Consider the following 21,725-nt stretch of genomic DNA (forward strand, 5'->3'; position numbering starts at 1 on the left):
TCATCGTCATTAGGGTTACGACCATATGAAACAACTGAAAGGAGTCTCCTTGTTTGTTGATCAGTAAGTGAACATTTAAAAAGGTTTTATTGAAGCTGCAGACTGGAACAACACTCATTTAGATATCATTTTCTAATCAAACTATGATTTATGATGCATCATGCTGACTGAATTGAATTGTTTTGCTGTAACATCTTTAACTGTAATGGTAGAATTTACGCAAAATGGTACAACATTGAAAGCTAGATCAAATGGAGATCATATCTAAAATAAGTTATGGTATGCTTTTGTATTTCTATAGTCAACAAATAGTAATAATTTAAAAATAAAAATTTGAAGGTGTGACATGGTAGCTTAGAGAAATACTCATTACCAAGGTTTTACCTGGATATTACTTGGCAAATGATATAAAATGATGCTTATTACCAACACTGCATATATGGTACATATGTGGATTTCTGCTGAAAGACCCCACTGTCTCTACGCCAAAAAAAAAAAAAAAAAAAAAAAAAAAAAAAAAAAAAAAAAAAAAAAAAAAAAACTATACACCCACAAGATAGAATTTCTAGCATTGGCTTTTCCCCTAAAATGGAGGCATCTCTGAAATTAACATTTCATTTTCCGACACATAAAGATGTCTTCAAGCCTCTGTGTTTTGGGACAGATGAAACCATCACCATGACAGCCGATCCCCGCAGAACCAGTTTGGATCTGACCCAGATGAGGACGCTCCACTGTAATCAGGCCCCGCAGGTAAAATATGCAGGACATTATCTGCTTGGATGATTCTCCGCAGCATCTGGACGTCTGTGCCACCTGCTCAGAAAGGCATCACACCACTTTGTCTTTCATCCCCACCAAAGTGTTTGTGGGGTTTTTTTGTTCCCGATTCGCTAAACATTACATTTGATGGTGTCAGATGTATTCTCTGGAATCATGGATCAGCTATGATGGAAATGTTTCCTTGGTTTAGCCCATAATTTAGATGCAATTTTCCCCTCATCGTTTTGCGCTGACATTGTTGAGGCGATTCATCTTGGTTTACATTAATTTGGTGATTTACAAAAGACTATGACGCATGCTGCAACCAAAGGAGGTTTACTGTGTTTTGCCGCTTAAGCAGAAACTCAAAGTGCCATTTTCAATATAATGCCATGTATGCAAAAATCATAGAGCGAATAACTGATCAGAATATATAGGAAAATGGACACATCTACCATTAAAAACGCAGAATATGAATCCCTGCAGCCAATATCTTTGCACTACATATTGCAAAGTAGATGCTTTTGCTCCATTTCTGAATCAAATTCTTATGCAGACTTTTAATGGAAACCATTTTATCTGTGAGCACATGCACAAAAGCAACATGGGTGTTGATCATAACCAGGGCAAAAATTGGACGGGTTACATTTGCGCCGTCATAATTCTAGACGCCCAGGGATTGAAGATTAAAATCTAACATGAAACAAACATGGCAAGAAATGGGCGCCCAGTAAGAAACAGTACATTCGAAAAAGAAAATACAACTGAATAAGAAACTGAGACACGATAGATGTTATATAAAACATTTTGCTGTCAAACCCACAGGTTTACTAGAGCAGAGAAGAAACATTCTAAAGAAAATCTCGATACGATTACAATTACTGTGTCAAGGCTGAAAATGTCAGCAAACGCATCACAGCCTCATGAATTGAAAAGAAAGATCAGAACATCTATATGTACAGGAGGATGAAAAAGAACACATTTGATGGGAATAAGTGTGTATTTTAGAAAACATGGACATGACCTCACTGGTTGCTGCAGCCTGTATATTGCTTATCACTTGTCTCCAGTTTCCTAGAAACCATGTTACCCTCAAAGCCATTTCTTTGATCATTTTTTTTTTTGGATGAATACAAGTCTGTGCAAAAATTAGAGAGCCTGAAAATGAGCCGTGTCACTGCCGCTTTCGCCGCATACACGCGTGCGCACTCGCCGCCTGTCGGCTCCATCAGCGCACAGGTGGCAGACACGGCATCGGCGTTGCTGTCAGGCCTGAAATCTGTCAAAACAACCACCGTTTTCAAAACACGTCAGTCACACTCACTGATAACTATGGAAGGAATAAACAACCATGATTGTTATTTCCTGAAATATTTATAGACGCAGCCGGAACAGGAGCAGTGAGTTCTGCGGTGCTTGCTGACAGATCCTTACCATTTCCACGTCTGTCAACACTACAAAGTGTCAAAGAGACTGCTGCTGTCATCCCCGCATCAATGCCAGCGCGCGCTCCTGCGAGACCCGACACAAGACATTCACGCTAATAAAGATTTTCCGAGGGCAAATATGATAAATAGGAGTGTAGGTACTGTACGCAGGAAACGCTTGTGCACTCCGAGCGAGACAAATTTCTCCACAAAATGACATTCAGACTGATCTTGGCGGGGATGCTGTTGTAATACACTGTGAAATTGATTCCATGAAGTGAATCATGATCTAATCTTGTCTAGCAAAATGAGGCGGCTTGTTCCGCCGATGAAACACCCAGACAGAAACAACCCACAAAATGCACCGCTCCCCGTTTCTGCCGGTATTACAAAATCTTTTTTTCCCACTTTTGAGAGAGTCTGGTGCATTGGTTTTAAATTACCAAAGTTTGCCCGAGTTATTTTCTCACTAGATCTAATGCTGCGATGATTACGAAAAAAAAACCTCTTCCAAAAAATTTGATGAAGGACAACCATGAGCTAAGAGCTGCAGAGATTTCTCCAAAGTGTATTGATTTAAGGAGAGTCTGAGCTCAAAAGTAAAAGTTTTCAGTCATTAAAGACCATGTAAAGTGATTAAAAACAAAATCACCCTACAGGAAAATGTGTTGCTAACCACCTCGCCCAATTTGAATTATTAACCCAGTCCCAAGTGTTTAAAAATTAGGTTTCAAATCACACATTCTGCTCAGGTCAATTTCACACCCAATAGCCCACAAGACTCTGTTCTATTGGAGGTTGCAACATTCAGCCAGTCCGAGTTTGCTTTCACACTTTAGTGAAATGAACCAAACCTTTTGAATAATGTATTCCCCTCCTTGTCTGAGGCGGCGCTGCGTCAAGAATTACTGAAGGAGAAGACAAACCATGAATACTCGCTCATCTGTTGGTTAATGCAGGGTCACTTGTTTCCGCCACATAAGTGCAAATCATCGGCCTTGTTTTACACAAACATACGCTGAAACAATGGCCTCAGCTGTCTCTCCCGGCTTTCGTTTTACATGTGCGCATGTTTTGGTTTTGTTGCACCCTGCGCTGTAGTCCGCTACCTGCATTTGGTTCACTTGAAGCGAACTGAGACCTACGTTTTTAGGCGGACCAGAGTTTGCGTCTTTGGTGCACAATCACACCTCCCCAAATGAGCCGGGTTTCCGAGCAAACAAACGAGGGTGCGATCAAGAGCTGGTGTGAATGCACCCATCGTCTTTAAAGAAAAAGGAGCTCCTACCTTTGGTAGCGATCTGAATCGCCAAGTTACTAAAGCTCACGTTGAGACTGTCCAATCACATTTGCTCTGCTGTTGCAAATGTCTCTCCATCAAATTTGCTCAAATGTCTGAGAGAATTTCAAACACTGCGAGGAACAATCAGAGGATTTTTTTTTCCATGTTGTTGCAGAAGAAAACACTCATTACTTTTACATGAGACCCCGATGAGCCTGCCTGTCTGAAGGCAATGATGTCTGTTCACTGCTGGATCTGCTGCCTGTCATGCTGAGTGTGAAGGAGGGCGTCAGTGGTTTGAATTTAGGTCAGTCAGGTCGTTGTATCCATGAGACCAACACATTCTCCAAGCCGACTCGCCACAGTACACGAATGCTTTTGTCTAGACTCAATCTTCATCTGCTTCTTTTTAAACTCTGTTAATATCTTGGTATGTTGTACTTTCACGTACATTTCCCACTGTGGTACTAATAAAAAACAATTATAACATACCTACACATCCAATAAGTGATTTTATTTGTGACAAACTGAGACAGGGAACTCTGTTACAGAGAGAACAAACAAGTTTAGCCCAAAATCCAAATACTTTAAATCACTGTGTTGAATGTGCTGTATAAATTGGTTAGAAGCTGCATGCCCACTTAATGTTATTGTCTGTTATGATTTGGCTGCTAAAAAGGAAGGCACAAGTGTCTGGCACAGGGGGTGGCCCACCAACCCCAGACTTAACGAGCACTGGACCAGAACCAGGGGACGCCTCAGATGGAAGGGATCCAGGGGAGGAACAGCTACAAGCTCTGGAGTCAATCCCAGCTGACACAGGGTAGGAGTGGTGGTAGACACCTGCGGGACGGGTCACCAGTCCACAATAAAGTAAATGTTTCTCTCCATGTGTCTGAGATAAATTCAAATTAAACCAACTCCAGACAGAAAATATAAATACACAATCAAAACTTGCAGATAGTTTTGTTTTCACAGATCAATTCATTCTTTTTGTACACCAGCCATAAAGAAAAGGAGAATAAACCTAGACATAGGTTTCACATCACATTGATAATTCAAAACAGGCCACACATCTGCATTGATTGGACTGATTTATATTCTGTACATTACAAGCAGAGAGAAAACTGGAAAATTAGACTTTGAAAAGTTGGTATTAGAGTGGATGGGAAATCATTTTACCAAACCATTGAGTAAATGTCTATCTGACTTCAATACTTGAACTTAAACAATGAGTCATTTCATTTGTATTGTGTCATTACATCCATCTCATATAGAAACACAAAACAATATTTGCTGGCAGTCTGTGAGTGGTTCAAGAAACACTTTTGCCAACATGACAAATCAGGATCCACCTGCACTCACACCAGTCAGTGGTTCACACCTGCAGCCCATCACAGACAAACTTGTTTTTATGTGAATGCATTCCACAGACCCTAACCTTAGACCTTAAGTGGTTTTTTTTCCCACTTGGTAAAGTGAAGAATTTACTTAAATTATGATGCTGCCGCTGTGTTTCTTTAATTTAACATTTATACATATTAGAGTTTTATTGATTTTGCTATAATTAACAAATAGTGAAGAGACTTGTAGAGTTCTTATTTTCTTTGAAGGAAGTGACTTTGAAATCAACTGCATTAACTTTCTGTTGTGGGATTATGGAATAACCATAACACTACTAACTTAAAACTAAATCAGTAAAAAAAACAAAAAAATAAAACACAGTATATTCTTTGATGAAGTGGCCATTTGAAGCAGCCAAAAGAAAGCTCACTTACATTGAGAGAAATACATGCAACGGATCTCTAACAAATAATATTGACCGGAACGAGAGAAAGTCATTTTTGTCAATATGACATTTGCCCAGAAAACATCACAATGGATTAACATTGAAATGGACAAAACAAAGTGTGGGCTGTCATGTTTGCTAAGAAACATGACAAAAATCACTAAAGAAACACATCTCCCAAAAGCCAACCAACCCATTGAAACCAGAAACCCAGAAAGAGTCAACTGAAGGTGTTGACCCTCCACACGCACAAGGAGCAACTGAAACTCCACCTGCTTTTGTATCCTCCCACTCTGGCTGATTAACCTCAGCTGTGGGAGCAACACAGGTGAACCCAATAGCTCCTGATTAGCCAAGAAAACTGTGACCTGGATTCTGTTGCCAGTATTCTGGCAGTTAGTGATCTTACTAAACACAATATTTTACTGCTTATTAGGTGATGTTTGGACATATCTATCTACTGTATGTGAATGAATGAATTCATTTTAACTTCATTTTGTGATGTTCTTGAAAAAAAAACATTTTAACATGCATTTCTTCAAACCAGTGACTTGGCTGAAGCTCAAGGTATATTTCGTTTTATTTTAAGTATTTAATCAGCATCAATACCACAAAACCAACATCTTATTTAATTGAAAAGCAACAAACAAACAACAAAACATTTTCTTAACTTAAATGATAATAACTTGGTCAAGTGAAGCATAAACTTAAAATAATTATGATGCTGCTGTGTTTGTTTAATTCACATTCTATTACAGAGTTGGATTAAATTTTACCTGTTTTTTTATTATTGGTTTTTTTTTGCACATCTTTAGGGCAAGTGTGACATAAATGTAGGGCTTTTATTTTGTGAAGTCAATTAGATTTTAATTGTTTTGAATCACAACTTTCTCTGTTGTTGTGGGATTGTGGAACAACCCTAACCCTACTAACCTAAGACTAAATCAGTAACAAACAGTATAAAGTGGCCCTTCAACCATTTGCAACTAAATGCCTAACCCTAACCCTAAAACCAGGTCTTAACCCTGAAAAAGACTTTTAATGCTTTTTGTCTCCACAAAGTCAAAATGTCCTCAGAAAGATAACACAAGGAAAGGGAAATTACAACCCTGGTTGGAACATGTGACCAAAAAAAGGTTATAAATGCAATCATGTGCATTACAAAGAGAATGTGTTTGTAGTTCCATGTAAAAAAAATTAGGCGATATAATGATTAACGTACTACAACTACTACAGCAGTGTTCATGTCCATGTTTATTCCCAAAGGGCATGATACAAAAAAAGTTTGTTTATATTCAAACATGTGAGAATAAATGGTAATGAATATGAAACAGGCTGAGAGATTAGTTAAAGAGCCTTATCATTTAAGTTAAGGAAATGTTAGGTTGTTTGTTTATTGTTTGTTTATTTGTTGCTTTTCAACATCTAAATTTTGCTTTTGTGGTAATGATGTTGATTAAATAATTTTGTCAGCCACTGGTTTGGAGAAATGTATTTTAAAATGTTGTTTTTTTTTTTCAAGAACATCACAAAATGAAATGAGAATTAATGAATTCATTCACATATAGTAGATAGATAAGTCCAAACATAACCTAACCCTAACCCTAACCCGAACCCGAACCTAACATTTAGTAAAATATTGTGTTTCACAGTGGACACAGTGGTTTTAGTAAGATCACTAACTATCCAGGTCACAGTTTTCTTGGCTAATCAGGAGCTATTGTGTTCACCTGTGTTGCTCTCACAGCTGAGGTTAATCAGTCAGAGTGGGAGGATACAAAAGCAGGTGGAGTTTCATTTGCTCAGTTGCTCCTTGTGTCTGTGGAGGGTCAACACCTTCAGTTGATGCTCTCTGGCTTTCTGGTTTGAATGGGGTGGTTGAGTTTTGGCAAACAAGACAGCCCATGTTGTGTTGTTTTCTTAATTTAATTGTTAATCCTCACTTTCTGAATTTGTTTTGTGGGGATATTGATGATGTTGTTGTTAAAAAAGATATGTCAGATGTATTTCACAAGACTATTGAACGGCAACATGTTTACGACACTCTTTACACCCATAATCCCTCTCTAGATTACTAGGTTTCCTTTTGGTCGCCTCTTGATGAAATCATCTGGATTTTTTTTGCCGCCTCTGCTGCAACTAAAATATAAATCCCACTGAAACCTCAGAGTGCAAGGAAATATTTATGCTGTCTTTCATTTAAATCAGAAGTCAGAACTGAATCCCAGCATTCACTGAAGTCTGAAATGCAAACATGTTTTGGGTTAACCATTGTTAACAAGACTAGTCAGTAACAACTGACTTACTGTGAAACTAATCTGAGTTCAAAGTCCGAGTTCAGCAATTTAGAAATTTCTCAATGTATCACAAGTACTGTTTTGCCGATTTGCTGTGTGTTCTGCCACTGAAGCTCTTTGTGAAAAGCAAACACACAGGAGACACATGACAAAAAGTCATGATTTTGTGCGGCTTCCTTCTGGACGTCACGCCATTGAAAGAGTAAAGCCTGAAATGAACTCTAAATAGGACACTAATGTAAATCTGCCATAGTTCTGACAACAATGGCTCATTTCGACAGAATATGCGACACTGATTCAAATGGTTCCACATAATTTGCACTAAAAAGGCCCTCCAGACAGGCCCTGTTCTTCAGATATGGGTTTAATTGTCCGGAATATGATTGCTAAGTGAGAGATCCCGTCACTTATCAAATTAATGGCTTTGCAAAGTGGGACAGTGAAGTACTTAAGCACTTATTAAAGAGGAAACAGTTGGGCCAAAGGTAAGCTGTTTATCTCATGAAGGAGCGCATGGAGCCGAGCAGAAATGTCTCCTAAAGAGAAGGAAATGAATAAAAACTGTTTCTTTTCCACAATCCAACCTCTTATTGAGATATAATTGGGATGCCAGGAGTCAATTCCATTATCATACAAAATGAGAGTCTGATGCCAAATTTATTTAAAATTGTATGGATAGGAACGAAACTAATCAGATACAGACACAGGTAATTGGATAGGCTCTCCATAGTCTTGCATATACTGTAGTGCTGCATACTTCCTCATGCTTAATTCATGGGAGTAAAGGCAGTGTATGGCCACACATGAGCTAACACATTTCTCACTGCTCATTTACAGCTCTCCTGTGTGAGCCTGCCTGTGCCCAGATAACGGTGAGACCGCAGGGTGGGCAGACACGGCACCCTGAGGAGTAATACTGGCCGTCCATAGCGCGCAGAGAGAAGCATGCTGATGCAGGTCGACTCAGAACGCTTATCAAACTGCCATAGACCTTTCAACGCGGTGAGTGAGTGCCGTGGTCCGCCTGCCAGCTGCTCTGATAACAGCCGAGAGTCTCAACAATGCTGCTTTATTATTCACAGAAAACAAACTGAGGACGCCTGTACGGTTTAGTGGTTTTATTTTTTATAGTAAACATGTATCATAATTGGGGCTTGAGGTTGTTATGTCAAATGTTTCTCCGATCGGCTGTTTCTACCCAGATTCAAAACAAATGCATATCACTGACTCATCTAATGTGAGATTTGTAGGATTTTAATGCAGTAAAGCAAAACGACAAAACCTTACATTTATTTTAATGTAAGGAAAATAAATGTGTGCTATAATCGGAAGTTTAGAACAATATTTGTTGTATTGTTCCTGTAGAGTGCCAAAACAAACAAATAACCCTATACAATTCCTGCTCCACGATTAAAAGTGAACATGTGACATGACATACAAAAAAATCCACCTAATTCATTAACTGGAACTCCATAGACGTACAGCTCTGTGCAAACCATTAAGAGCTTTGTTGCCATAATGTCTTGTGCTGTAATTTCAGGAAAGCATTAGCAAATATGAGCTCAAAATGACATCGATTGGGACTCGAATGCATGCAGTGACTCCACCGGCCTGTGCAGTTCAAGTGCTACTGTTTATTTTGCCGTCGGGTCACAGCAGGGCAGACCCTCCGTCTGACCAGAGGGGCACTAATGGCTGCTCAACGCCATGGTGTGACATGAGGGCAGAGATGCTATTTCTAAAGTGGCACACTTTGCCACTCTGAGCACAACGAGCATAGTTGGTGCTTCATGCCATTTCCTGGTTTTTACCCGAGCCCTGAAGGTAATCACAAATCAAGAGGCATTGGCACAAAAAACACTTCCATTGTAGTTTACAGAGAACCTCCGTGTGACCTTGAGAAGGAACGTGCAAATATTTTTCAAATAATCCTGCAAGTACATGTGCATTCTCTCACTCATAAAAGCTCATCTTTTTCTAATATTAGGAACCATATGGTGTGATAACTGTGTCGAAGAGTGGTCATTTATAATTTGTAATGCCCAGGGCAAAATTTGCCCTCTGGGTTTTTCAATATCTAAAATGAAAAGCTCCTCAAGAGGTTGTGGACCTGTCACAACTTTTGGGCATGCAGATTTTTGCAGGGAGAAAAGTCTCTCCTGCAGTGACTCACCAAAAAAAGCTTAATTCAAATAAAATGATTTTTAAAAAAGCATAACTAAAACAAAGTGTGACCTAGTGGTAAATGCACTTTTTGTTTAATTCAATATGAAAACACTTGAGTCTCTGTGCTGTTTATCAAATAACACTGTTTTTATTGCATTTTATGAAAGTGTCAAGTTTTCTGAGGCCACTGCCAATGAAAGTTTGTTCTCATGTATAGAGAAACATAGCCAGTGTGGGGGGGTTGAGATTAATGTTGCACAGAAAGACATGCATGGTTACTGGATGGCTGTTGGCCTGCAGGCAAAGATGATTTTGAAAACCCTCTGCAAATCCAGGAAAGTGCCGATGGCGAGGTGGCTTGAAGTAGTGCCATTAAAGATCCATGTGACTGATTTGACAAGAAAGATGAGGGATTTTCCCAGCGCTCGGGTGTATGTGCGTCCATGTTGGATATAGTGTTGGTGGGCCAGTGGACTGCTGACAAGACGGCCGACTGGCTAGATGGAGGAGTGGAGGTGAAGATTTAGTACATGTCAGGTGGAGAAAGTTAACATTCCCTTGTTGCGTACTTGCAGCCTTGGGCTGGATTTGGGGGCTTGGCTGTTATCATCCTCAGCAGAGCCTGACTGACCACTAAAATCTAAAGCCTTTGCTTGAAGCTTGGATGCAGCCAGGTCTGGTGTCACACAGACTTTTTTTTTTGGCAAAAGGGCTGATCAGCTAACTTAAATTACACACATCACTGGCTTTAAAAATCTATAGGTGGAAGGAAATTTAAATCAATTTCAAATATAGTTCACAGTCATGGTACAATGTGCACTAAATGAGAATCCAACCAATCAGTGATAATGAATTTTACTTCTGCATTTAACCCATCCTTGCACAAACTGGACTCAGGAGCCGTGGACAACACTTTCCCAGGGATTCACACCACCAACCTCTTCAGTTACAAGCCCAATTCCCTTCTATTTGGCCTTGGGTAGCAATTAGTAATTAAGAGTTTTGTCTGCTGAGATTAAGGTTATCAAAATTATATTTGTGCATATTGGAATAAATTTTTATTTTTTCCCACATATACATTTATTGAACACTGACCTCTGAACTTATGTGACCATTACTGGATGAGCAAGTCTCGTCAGGTCAGTTATAGCGGCTACACCGGATTCCTGTTTCGGTTATTTCTGTAGAAATTCAAAAATACTGAATACTCACTGGTATCAAAACGAAAAATGTGTTGAGTTACCTTTTTGTATTTATTTATTTTTTTTATCCATATGTAACCGGCATAAAAATTGGGTTACTAACCCTGTATGTTATTTAGACACCCTTACTATGCCCCCTATAGGGGGCAGTGTTCCCCAAAGAGTTTGTTTTCCACGAGCCGAAGTCTGGACCTGTGTGCAACAGCCATTCCGGTCAGAGGAGACAGTGTAGTACACACGAGGGATTCGCTGTCACAACACAAAGCATACAGTAGCAGATAGTTGGCGACAGACATCTGCAGGCAGACCCCGGTAGTCACAGACCTCCCGATAAGCTGTGATTCGAGGAGGATACCACCATGAGAATTAAGCTTGATGAAAACTCCGGTGAGTTAGCACATTGTTAGCCCGCTTTTCGCTAGCTGCTCTGGAAGAAAAAAAAACTATCGTTTTTTTATGACTTGTGCACTTAATATTGCAGTTTTAAAAAGATTGCTAACAAAGTTACATGTTTTCCAATGAGAAGATGCATTGCATTTAGTTCTTGTGCCATTTGAATTCATTTTGTGTTATTAGCCACTGCAATGGGTAATAGTGCTATTAAGTTGTGGTATACATTTTCTATTGAGAAATTGCACTTGTGTATAAAATGTAATGTTGAATATTAGAAGGGTACATTAAGGGATACATTTATGTATCAGTTTGAAATGGTACTGTTACTATAATATTGTAATTCATGAATAATTGGTTACATTTATGGTTAAAACTAATTGTTTTAAATACATATTAATGTGTATATGTAATTCCTTGATGCTTGGTAATGTATCTCATGCACAGAACAGAGAAAATGTTAATCTCATAAAGAAACTGAGACAGAATCAGATGAAGAGTCTTACAACTATGCACTTTCTTTGTCGGTTGATTTTTATTGGTTCCCCTTTGCTAGTCTGATCAACTGTCAGAGAGCCCAGCCCAGTGATTCTGAGACTTGGAGATGTGGTGTGGCCTGTCACAGAACCTACTTTGAAGACTTTAGATCATCTGAATCACTACTTCTGAAGACAGATAAGATACACTCACTCCTCACCTACCCAAGGAATAGAAGTATAAATTGGAATACATACACACACTGGGATCCCCTCTTTTCTTTGTTGAACAAAACAAGCACGGGGGTTCAAGGAAACCACTCAGGAACCACTGTTCTAATGTATGAGATGTCATGTAAATCATTGCATGTCTCTTGACATAGTTCAAGAAACTTTTGCAAAACAACTTTTAATTAAGTTAAAAATGCCCGAATGTACGGATTCCATATGTCAATCCAAAACTAATTTTCATCACAAAGGTAAAACTACCTTCCTTAAAAGTACTCTCTTGTAAAGCCACCTATGTTAATAAGGATCAGTTTTTGCACAACAGCTGTTTTTAGGGGTGTGGACACTTTGTCTCAATCCTGCCCAGCAACAAGTGTTTTAATTTGACCCATTTTCACTGTCTTGATAACAGAAGTGAAGTTTTTGTAGGTTAAACAGCTTTAGTAAAGTGGTTGTTTTGCTGTAGTTAAGTCCTTGTATTTTTGCTGTTTTAGGTGTAAGGAAACACAAACCTAGAGCAGATGCAAGAGTTGGAACAGGTTGAGTTAACACTTTGTGGTCCATTACTGGGTTTGCAGTCTGGCAATACTAAGGCAGTGCAGAATGTCAAACAAAGTCTGGTGGGAGTAAGACCAGAAGCTGGATTATAGCTGGTCAAAAACGGAGGCAGACGGGAAAATAAAGCCACCAGCAAAATTTAATATTTGGACTGCAAGGACAGAACGGTAACAATGATGTAGTGGCAAACGACAGCTGTGTGGTAGCAGGCACAAAATATTTAATAAGGGACGAGCATATGTGCAGGGACGAACAAAATATACATGTGAAGCATCTCACTGGTTTCATGGTCAACTTTTACATTTCAGGGCATTTAAAACCAACATTTTTTCATGGGAGGGGACAAATATTATGTTGTGGGTGGACACAGCTAGAGATGTAACGATATGAAAATTTCATATAACGGTTATTGTGACCAAAATTATCACGGTATTGTTAGATGTGTTCAAAATGTTCCAAAAGTACTGAACACATACTGAAATCTTTTAATCAGGTTTTATTTTAAAAATATATTTTATATTATATAATTAATTATCATCTGACTGACGCGTGCACACACACGCAGGTCCTCACTCTGTTGGATAATAATTAAGTAGCAGCAGTCATACACAGCATAAAAATAAAATAAAAAAAAAACAGAAACAAACACAATTTGCTCTGCTATGGTACGTGTCGTCTGCACACTACACGCTTTCGCTGATATCACCCAATAACATGTATTTCTACAGGAGTAACGTTAGGTAACACTTAAGTTAGGTTTCCTTTATTGAGAAAATAGGAACGTTTTACAGACAAACCATGACGTTTCCCACTATTACGAAATCCCGTTTTTGTTGATTTACTCGCTGAAAAGTTGTGGGTGGTGGTCACGGAGATGGCTCATCAAATTGGAAGTGTTATCCCCCTTCGCGGAGATTTTTTTTTGTTGCATTTTCTGCACAAGGGTTGATTGTCTTCAATTATTTTACTGTCAACATCCTTAAAAAATACGCCCAGACTTCTGATCTTGTTTTTTTTACGGGGGGGGGGAAATCTCTGGAGCGCAGGTGGCTTCAGCCGTGTTGTCGCTGGACAGACAGTACAAACTGTGCATGCGTGCCCGCTTCTGAGTGAGTGCCGTTCAGGAGCTGCTGCTTCTCTAGGAAATGAGCAGTATCACTGAGTTTTTCGGTAATCAGTTGTGGTAATCAATCACGGTTTTAACGATAATTAAAATTTGAAACGGTAGTACTAACCGTCGGGAATTTTACCGCTGTTTATCGTCATCCCGGTACTCGTTACATCCCTAGACACAGCACATAATTACTTGGCATTAGGAGCAGAAGGACCTCATCTTAAATTTGCTCAGAGCTTTTTAATTCCCATGATTTATTTATTTTTGTGCAGCAGTACAGTGTGACAGATATAGAAGATAAAAGGCAGAGGTGACGCGATTATCTGAGTGGCAGTGCGCGCAGGTTAAAAAAAATCTATTATCTGAATGAACAAGGAAATGAACCCAGCAGTATCTACTCAATTTTTATTCTTTGTGCCTGCTCTTCTCTGGTGCATGTAAGGGCAGCCGCTTCGTTAGTTGTCCCACAGCACTTTGTCGAAGTGATGGTGCAGGCACTGAGTGAGACGACCGCATATTGGAAAAATGAAATTAATTTATCAGATTTATCAGAATGATTCTCCTGTGGTGTTGAAAGGTGCTTCTCTGGTAATGATGGGGCTATATACAATATCTTGACAATGAATTCATAGTATCCCACCATTTTGTACACTGACACAAAAGAGTAAATATTACACACACTAATTGTCTTGGTCCCTATTTAGTTGTCTGTTTTTTCATAATTACTGAAGTAACTCGTATTTTTAACTCTGTTTTGTATGACATTTTGTATCCTGTTTTAGCAGTTTCACATCTTGGAGCTCCTTTTGTGTTTCAGTGATTGTCCTGTGGTCACTTTGTGTCCCTTTGTAATCATTTCACATCTGTTTCTGTGTGTCTTGTCCTGATTGCCGTGTGCTTCTTTGTGGGTTATTTGTGTTTTTCACTGGTCATTTTGTTCTTTTGATCTGTGTCTCTGGTTGCTTTGAGCTTTGTCATTAGCATATTTTTGAATTTCTTTGTCTGCATTTGATTGTTCCTTCTGCAGTTGCATTATCTGGTTTGGTGTGACATGGTCTTTCTGGCTGTTAATCTTGAAGTGTTTTTTGGGCTGTTCTGCATGTCATTGTGTGTCATTTGTGTCTATGCTTTTTTTTCTACCATTCATGAATAACTAACGTTCACACAGAGACTCATGTCCAGGGATGCCCACAACTCATTTAGCTCAATCAATAACCAAACCACACTCGGATTAGGCAACGCTTAATGGACACATCAGTAGGCCAAAATCAGATAGAAATAGGAGGAATAATAGTCAGTGTAATAGAGGAAGGGACAGAGTCATGCTAATAAAAGTTAAAAACAAATCTGACACGCATACTTTGCTTTAAGAAGCTTTAAAATGTTCCAGCTGCTACATTAATTGTCTGTTTCTGCACACTCTATAAAATGACCACCTGTTAATTGAAAAGCCAATTTCCTGATGTGCATCGCATTTGTTCCTTATTAGGACAATATTGTGTTGCACCACAGCACATGCAGGCCAGCAAGCTATTACAAAAAATTACATGAAAACAAGTATAACAACATTTTTGATTATGCTTCCTGCTGAGCACTTACTTGAAGGCTCATTCATTGAAGTTAGAATCGCTTGTTGTTGCTTGATTGCTTATAATATGGACTACAACACCAAAAAGAGTAATTTAAACAAATTTTAATATAGGTTTGCACAAGGGAAATTCTACATATTGAAAGTGGAATTTTTCCACTTTCTGAATAATTATATTCATTGTTTTGCTCGTTTGCTTGGCTGCTTTTATTCATCGGTTTGAGAAGCTTGAGGCAGTATTTTTCTATTTTTTGGGATTTGGTTCGCTACCAGCGTTAAATCACACCTCTACACCGTCGCACCTCAACAGCTGGTACCCACATGAGTGAATTTTGGCCTCCATCTGACCGTTTACTGTTATAAGGGACTAGAAAAGAGGAGGGGGAGGTGATGGCAGCGTGAAGGGTTGAAACCTTTTTCTAATTCACACTCGTTGTGTTTCAACCACTAGTAAGACTATAAATTACTGTATGTCCACTGGTGACACTGGTCACTACATCAGAACTGTTGATGAGATAATTTTACTGTCAGGTGCTTTATGTACATTCTTGGTACTCTGAATTTTGCCGTGAAGTTTTGTAGTGCCATTTATCCTAATTGAGAATATTATTCTCAGTTCCATGTAAATAATTGTAGACTCATCCACTGGAAAACAAAATACTAAGGTGACCTGGAGTTGCCCATTTTGATAGCAGAGCATTCCTCATGCTTTGGATTAAATGTTTTTTTTTCTTATTCAGATAAAGTAACTCGGCATACTCATCGCGTGTTTATACTTGAACTGTCATTTCTCCTCTGTCGAGTATTATGATAAATAGTGAGCCGGGTTTTGTTTTTCTGTCCTTACGACTTAAGTGGGTCTCCTTGAAGGGAAAAAAATGTTTACCTTTAAATTCTGAGCCTCTTCATTAAAAATTCTTTTGCTCTTGGAAGTGTCACACAGACCCCGAGGACACTCAGCCAGGGGCAAAGGAGGAAGTGTCTAAATGTCTGCAATGCCAATTGAGCTGACGTTCCTTTCCGATCGAATGAGCACCCAGACGGCCTTTTGTGGCAGTTTAATGTCCATGAGACAACATGGCTGCTCATCACACTCGTACTTGAAAGTGAACTTGGCCTATAAGCTTGTTTCTCATTAGGTTGAATAGCATCGAGCTGAACACGTTGTCATGGTCACAGTCCAAGCTGAAGCATCATCCAACACCATTCTTCATGAGACTGACAGCTCTGGGGAGGAAATGATTTAGTTCCATTACATGTGCTACTGAAACCTTTAAATTCATTAGATGACAGTGTTTACCAGATGTTGCCAAACTCAGAAAATCTTGAAACTGATTCACATTTTGTGACATCACATAATGCAAATCCCCTCACTCTTATAATAGGCAAAACTGGGGAAAAGAAATGCTCTGTCGAAACTCATCGGATTTAAAAGAAAGAAATACTCATCTGGAACTGATCCAGATTACGGATTTGGCAGCAAATTGAATGTAACATGTGAACATGTGTATACATGGCATTGCATTTGGTGTGATTGCACCATAACACTTCATTGACTTCTTAAAATACCCCCCCAACTGTGTCATAATTTGCTCATGTTTTCTTGGATGTACAAAAAGCAGTGTCTTGTCCTTAAATGTACAGTGTAGGGGTGGAACTTACGATTATTTTCGGACTCGATTAATCTGTCGACTATTTTCGATTAATCGTTTGGTCCATAAAATAAAAAAAACTTCAAAAACGTTGATCGGTGTTTGTCAAACCTGAAAATGATCTCAAATGTCTCTGTCCACAAACCACAATGATTAACTTTTAATGGTTTGTTATCCAGAGAAAAGAAATGAAAATAGTTATGTTTAAGAAGCATAAACAATCGGGAATCTTGTTTTAATCATGAAAAAAGCTTCAAAATAGCTGTCGATTTAATTCGGTAATCAATTGTTTCAGCTCTACTACAGTGTCTACATTCCACTGAAAGTAGAATTCAAATCTATATTTCAAAATGTCGTCTTTCACTTTTTGAATGAATCAAAACAAATGTGGCAAAAAACAGAACCACCTTGGCGGAGGTACTGTAATACATCAGTTTTAAATGTCTGTTTCTGTGTCACTACTGGGAAGTTTAGTTTGCACCAACTTTAGTGAAGATGGTGCTGGAAGAAGTCTTCTGGAAGTTAATAGTGCATGGTGACAGTTATATAACCCTCGCATCATTCAGACTACACTCTTTAAGTGCCCAAGGATCTTCAACAACCCTCACATAAAAAACTCTGAATATTTAATCCTTCACATAACCTGAAAAATCAGCAGCAATTTCTTAACTCAATTGTGTTACTTTCAATGGTCTTGGCTGAAGAAATAAATCTGCAACCTTCGCTCAGACTTGTAAAACTGACAATGACAGTGCAGCTGGGACTGAAGGGAGAATATTGCGATACCAGTTGTTGAAAAAGTTGTAGTTGCGCACATTCATTCCACCATCAAGTAGAACTTTTTTTAGTGACTGACACCTTTAGAACAGCTGGTTTACCTCCTGGCTACAAATGGATGCTATTATCTTGCTGACGATGCATTCAAAGTATTAAGACCTGCTCACAGCCCTGTACTAAAGCTGTTAAATGTATTTTTGTTCCTGCTCATCAAGCTAAACTTCGGTCATGGAGCTCAGCCAGATTGACCATCACGTTCTTGTTCACCTCTCTAACCAAGTCATTTAATTGTCCCCAGATGCTCACTATGCCTGAATGGCTGGCTCCAGGAACAGTCCTGGTTGTTCCAAACTTCCATTTATAAAAATGATGTTGCTCTCAGGTTCCTTAAATGTAGCGGGACACATTTCTTTGCAACCTGCCCAAGATCTGTGCATCGACATAGTCCACGCTCTGCAGGCATGGTTTGGTTTAAGCACATGCAAACTTTCCAAACTCCAGAAATGGGAGTAACATGTCAAGATTGTCCACATAAAACTGTGACATCTTAGTTTTAGGGGTACACACAACACCAATATAAATTTAAAACCTTTTAAATGTACAACATTCAAACCATTGTCAAATCTCGGTTCACATAACTGAGTTTATCAGTATAGCGTTGTATAAAGTGCAACTCACCCCACACCATGCCTGTGCTGCACACAGGAAGTTGTTTTTTTTATGTCAAGAGAGATGGAGGCAATATTGTAGCTTGTAAAGTTGATGGCTGCAAAATAAAGAAGTGACCATGAAAAGTTTCACAGGTAAATTCAGTGTGATGGAATAAATCCTAGATTTGCTTGACGGAGCCGGTTTTCAGTAAACAAACATTTATGTTCAAAAAGACCAGAGGCAGAACAGTAACCTCATTAATCAACAGTAACTGTCGCCAAAAGTTACGCACTCCAAAACATCACACAAAACAAATGACAAAAAGTGAAGGAAAAACAAACTCTGACAAAACTGTGAGCTTTCACTCCCTAAAAATGGATCTTGTAACTATTATACAATTACCATATTCATAAAAAATGGTAGTTAATATAGCTACATATTATATAATTACCAGTTTTGTAATAAGGCAGTAAGTCCCACAATAATCAGATACTTCAGTAATTTGCTGTGTGTTTTGACAATGTGTTATGCTTAAACAATTTAGATTTAAATCAATAATAGAGATAGGAAAAGAAAATATGAAACTAAATATGCAAGCAAAAAAACATTTAGTATGTAGTCATGCTTGTGACCACAGAAGTGAGAAAGTTGATGTATGAGGTTTAGGTAAGAAAAGATTTAATCTGTAAACGGAACATTTGCAGAACTGTGTAGATTACAGTCAATATGCAGCAAAACCCCAGGGGTCCTTTTCTGTTTCCTGTAAAACCTTACAGTAATGTTGATAATGAGCCACAAATTGAACAGATGTACAAATCAAAATAATACAGCTTGGAATAACAATCTGCAAAAGCATATTTGACTAAGAACAAAAACATGTCACAAAGTGCAAAATAACAAGCTTTTAATGTTGTAAAACAATCTAATGCCAATTAAAAAGATTATTTGCCCATCATAAACCAACGACAAGGCTTTTCTTCTGAGATGCTAAACCATGAGGAAAAAGCTGCGCAGACTTGTCTGTATTAGTGTTGTATTGTCGGACATTAAGAGGGACTTGTCCTGGCAGGACAATTAGTCTCTTTGGGGGGGGATCAGCCAGGTGACGGACATTCACACAAAGACAAACTGTACTTGACCAAACCCGAGTACATATTAACCCACTAACTGTAAATGGTCGCAAACCAGTTTACCATTGTCAGGTTGCTAAGAAATGAGACTATCCATGTGTTGTAGGAAATAATGCAACCTTTAGGAATTGGATAGAAAACAAACATCCACACTCGCACTATTATAAAAGTAAATCGTGGAGGCATTGTCGTGTGACATGATTTAAGTAAGTTGAATTTTACAGGAAACATATTTCTAATGTACAAATAATAAAAAGAATTGCACAACATTTTGGTCCCATTTACTGTAGTTTCACCACCTAATATGAAATCTGTTTGGGTATTGCTTACAAAAATGGCATTGAACCAATGGCTTATCGAAGAGATTCAAGTCATTCTCACTGTTTGCTTTAAAATCATTTTTAAACTCAATCTAAGAGCTGCAAAGAAGAACTTTTAGCTAAATAGAATGAGCAAAAACCAGACGAGAAGTTCAGTGACGGTTGACATGAGTAGGTGCTTTACTTAAAGCTTTTATTTATTTAGTTTTCCCACCCTTCCAGACTAACCTTCAGCTGCTTCAGTGGTGGCGTGTCATCTTCCCCCTAAACCAGCATCGTTACTGTCAGACTGTTTGACTTCTTTTAATATAAAGGAGGGTAAAATCAAAGCCGTCATCTTTTATTTATTTTGTGTTTGCCTTTAAGTGCCCTTTTCAAATCTATATTTCATTTTTTTTTTTACTCTCCTGGTGTCCTGTTAGTGGGCCGCTAACAGCCCTAGTCCTAAAAAACAGATTATCCCACATGACTGACACTTTACTGTGATTTAGTTTTGAGTTGTAACTCCATTGGATGAGGTCAAATTGCAGTGGGTACTTAACTGATGGGAACAATTGCTTTTTTTTTTTAAGCTTACGCTGTAATAAAAACATTGAGTGGGTACTAAATCACGGGGCTCATACCTGCTGAACTAATGAATCCACACAAATGACTGCCAACACACACGCACTTGCAAAGCTATTCGTTTTAGGACACTGCATTGACTTCCATTCATTTGGGCAGTCTGAACCAAGCACTATCCTAAACAGTAACCGGGTAATGTCTTACCTTAACCTAACCACAATTCAAATTTTTGTCCTAAACTTCTGAGAAATGAGATTCTGCCTCATTCGGACCATGTTTTGGTCTCTGAGAACAACTGGTCCTGACAAAGTCCTAAAGAGGTTATAAACAGACGTACACCCACACGCGGATAATCTGAGAGTGTCTGTTTTACGACAGGGTTGAGTCATTATGCTTAATAATATTGACAAAAGCACACTAACACTTTTTTTAATGTTTGATAATGACATTTGTAATTCAATCCTTCATTTATCCATTCATTTTCTTGCCACTCATTTAGGATTTCAGTAGCAAAGGCAACAAATTGAGCTGTCATTTAATTGCCTTCAGTTTACTCTTGATGCTACCATTTTTAACTTCAACATCATCCTGGGCCCCTGAACTAATAGTCTTCCAAGCTGTCATTTGGATAAACCTAGTTTTTGCCTTTTTTGTAGCAACACAAATTATTAGACTTCAAGCATATAACAGCTACTGTAATGTTTTCATGATTGTTGGAAGAATAATGCTTATTCATTTCAGAATGCTAAAATACTAATATAATGAAATAATTTCAAAATGATTAGGTGGATGATGTGAATCAAGAATAAATCAGCATTGCAGATGCCAACTGTAGTAATAATAATAATAATAATAATAATAATAATAATAATAATAATGACTTGGTGATTAAATCCATAAGAGGCAGTGATAGAGCATTACAAAAGCAAACTGTCATTAAACACAACTGGTAACAGGCAACAAGAACTTTTTCTTGGATGTTCTGGCAGATTTTGTCAGATAAAATGTAACCCAAACCATCCACAGACTACTTTCTCTCTTGTTGTCGGCCTAATCCTTATTTTAGATGCACAAAATGTAAGTGGTTAAAGATGACCGGGGGTTCTGTAATTGCCCATAATTTTGATCACATTGGACTTGCTTCCTTTTGTCATGGCTCCTTTTATTACTCCAGGTACTTTTTTTTGTTTGAACATTTATTCTGTTTTCCATTTATTCTGTATTATGTTTTCTTCAAACCTTAAATGTGACTCACCTCCCTAGTGTATAGTCTCTGATCTCCACTGTCTTCTGTTCAGTTCATCCTGTTTTACCTTTAGCCTATCCCCCTTCTTGGATTGTTTTTTATTTTT

The sequence above is a fragment of the Solea senegalensis genome, linkage group LG1 (assembly GCF_019176455.1).
Source record: "Solea senegalensis isolate Sse05_10M linkage group LG1, IFAPA_SoseM_1, whole genome shotgun sequence".
Classification (NCBI taxonomy): domain Eukaryota; kingdom Metazoa; phylum Chordata; class Actinopteri; order Pleuronectiformes; family Soleidae; genus Solea; species Solea senegalensis.